The sequence below is a fragment of the Hyperoodon ampullatus genome (assembly GCF_949752795.1).
Source record: "Hyperoodon ampullatus genome assembly, chromosome: 8".
Lineage (NCBI taxonomy): Eukaryota > Metazoa > Chordata > Mammalia > Artiodactyla > Ziphiidae > Hyperoodon > Hyperoodon ampullatus.
Genome location: NC_136921.1, coordinates 103,401,245 through 103,404,785, shown reverse-complemented (window position 1 = coordinate 103,404,785; position 3,541 = coordinate 103,401,245).

Genomic DNA, 3,541 nt, shown 5'->3' with positions numbered 1-3,541 from the left:
TATAAATAAACCCTAACCAAGTAGGCTGCGTAGAATTTATATCCATGAAACTTTATTTCCTTTAATGCCTCATCCTTATCTCTGGTCTCCTATCCTGGAGATTGAATCTGACCATCTTTGTGTTTTCCCTTCCATGCCAATGCTTAGGATTAGTGGTCTTCATTTGTGGGGTGTTTGTAGGAACTAATGGGGTATAGATTGAACGGCTGAGCCTAGCCATCTTTTTATGAGTCTCAGCTAAGAGCATTTATTTAGACTTCTCTGGGATGGTGGAGTTTACATCCAGGCTTATATGGATGTGTGACCATTGACCAGCATACCAGAGGTTCTGATTCTATGAGAAGTGGTAAACACAGTACCTGACTGCCAAACATTCATAACACTAAAAGCAGTACACACACACGCATGCACACACACACACATACCATCATGCACACAAAACTCAGTAGTCTCATTCATTCATTCATTCATTTTTTAATGAATATTTATTAAACACCTACTTTGTACTCAATCTTGCTTGGGTATTGTGGATATAAGGTCACTACAGTCCAACAGATTAATGTCTACTCTTGGGAAGGTTTCATTTGACCAGCGAGATGGAAATAAGCAAAAAAAAAAAAAAAAACATTTTTATAACGTGATCTGATGTAATACATATAAAGCATAGTGTCCAGGAATGATATGACATAGATGTGAGAAGCTACTGCAGGTTGCACTGATCCCACAATACCTCCACCAAATGAGAACATAGCTTGTCTTCTAGGGCAGCCTCTAAAGGGGCTCACTAACTTGCTCAGTGCTGACTACAATATTTCCTGTCTTAACCTATCTTCCTTCCACACCAATTTAAATCGTTCCCTTGAGTTCTTCCTTTTAGAACTTGAGTTCTGACACACTCAAGGTGCATAAGAACTCCTAGAAAGTGCAGGAAAAATGCTGAAGAATGGAGCTTGTCCAATTGAAACTACAGTGGGATTTGGGGGGAAGCAGAAAGCAATTACATTTATAGTTGGCCAGCTACCAGGGTGTTGGGGCCAGGACCCTCACACCACCTCTCCAGCAGTTGCTCCAAACTTTTAATAATGATTAATTGTAACACTGTTATTTACAGGTCTAATTTTTACCCACATGGTGTTCCATTTAATAAAAAAAATTACATTAAGAAAACCTGCTAATCAGCTGCTTCAGCTAATTGAAAAGGAAAAAAGGTCTAATAGTACTTTTACATTTTCTAATTAAGTGAGTATTATGAGTTTTAATTAATGTCTTAATTAGATGTCATTATCTACTCCTGACAGTGGTGAATTACTTGAAACCAGGACTTGATTACTATATTGATATGTGTTCTGTTCTTTTTGTTCAACAAACAAGTAGCTGCTTTATTTTTCCTATTTAGGAAAAGCTTCTCTGATGTTAAACAGGGTTGTTTCCAGGCCACATTGCCTGGAGTGTGATTTCTTCATCTGGATCCTGCCAGGTCTTTTTTCTCCCTTCCTGAAGCTCTGATACCGGAAGTCTATAGTTGGGATTCCGGGAGCTCCTTCTCTCTTCAGGCGACCCCATGGTGCTGAGCATTCACTCTGTAACTAGGTGTCTCCTCCTTAATGCTCACCAGACGCTGGATTGGCAGTGAGGATGAAGAAAGGGACTAAATACAGAATCTGAACTGGAGAAGGATGAACGCCTACAGTAAACAAATCAATGAACTATAAGATGACACAGTTTCAGAATGACAGATGTAAAAATTCCTGTGTTAAACTTTGAACTACTCTGCAGCATCACTTCCAAACCAACCTTCACGGTGAAAGAATAGTGTACCTGAGAAGTGGGTGCAGGTGCACACTGGGCTAGTTTCCTATCCAGGTAGACATGAGGATGCATTCCTTACGTGAAGCCTGGGGAACAGTGTCTTGTTGATTTTGGTGTTTATGTTGTAACTTCTCAACTAAACGGAACAGGAAAAACACTGACCTTCTCCATATTTTGTACAAGTAGTTGGAATAAGAAAAAAAGCATATTTTATGCAATGCAAGTGCCACGTGGTCAGAAGGGATTCAGATTTAGACTTGACAGAGGCAAGGGAGACAAGGAGAAGGATGCAGAGCATACTAAGTTATGAAATATGAAAAGAAAATGTGGTGGTCCCTGTGATGTGGTTGATTGGTGTTTTCCTTCGATTCTATCCTCTGCCCAGTAGGATTCTAGGATTAAAATGGCTGAGAAGCTAAAATTATATTTTGAAGACTTTTCTTAAATTGAAGTATAGTTGATTTACAATGTTGTGTTAATTACTGCTGTACAGCAAAGTGATTCAGTTATACGTATACATTAATTTTTTTTTTTTTTTTTTTTTTTTTTTTTTTTGCCACACGCACGGCTTGCAGGATCTTAGTTCCCCAACCAGGGACTGAACCCAGGCCCTTGGCAGTGAAAGTGCCAAGTCCTAACAAGGAATTCCCTATATACATTTTTTTTAAATCTTCTTTTCCATTATGGTTTATCTCAAGACATTGAATATAGTTCCCTGTGCTACACAGTAGGACCTTGCTGTTTATCCATCCTATATATAGTAGTTTGCATCTGCAAATCCCAAACTCCCAATCAATCCTCCATCCTTCCCCCACCCCCTTGCCCTTGGTAACCACAAGTCTGTTCTCTATGTCTGTGAGTCTGTTTCTGTTTTATAGATAGGTTCATTTGTGTCATATTTTAGATTCCATATATAAGTGATATCATATGGTATTTGTCTTTCTCTTTCTGACTTACTTCACTTAGTATAATAATCTCTAGTTGAGTCCATGTTGCTGCAAATGGAAGACTTTTTTTATTAGCTAGAATTCCAGATTTAATTAAGGTTAGGCCAATCAGCTGTACTTGCATCTTTTTTGTTTGTTTGTTTGTTTCTGATGCACATTATAATAGGTGTGGCTCATGGTCCTGAAGCTAGTTTCCTAATTGGAGCAACACCCCAAATTGGTGACCTGACTGCATAAGTTTTCTTATCATAGAATATACAGCAGCAACCTTGGAAGCTCGGGTCTGTAGAGGGGTTTTGGGAGTAATGCTTAGAAGCTCAACCTAGAATGTACTTTTAACACTCCTAACCCTCTGTAAGCAATGTCACATCCTATAATAAATCCCTTCCAACTTAAACTAGCTAGAATAAAATCTGTTCTCTGTAACTGAGCTGTTACAACAATGGTTTTAAATCCATTCTCATATCAAAATGTTCTGCTTTTATCTATTTATTTCCTAGTTAGCTGTTAGAACTGGCAAATTCTGATGGTAGAATTCTCACAAAGTTGGAATGATTATTTCTTTTTTTTTCTTGGGGGAGAATTTTTACTTTAACAATGGACTCCTAGAAAAAAAGCCATAAACATATAGAAAAAATAATGTAGATAGTACATGGCCAGCTGGTTAGGAAATTTTTTCAGTCTGGGCATCATTATTTGAGTTTTCTTCATAACACCTTACAAGTTAATTATTTCATCCATATTTGAGATAGCTCAAAGTGCTAAAAAATGATACAATGGTTATT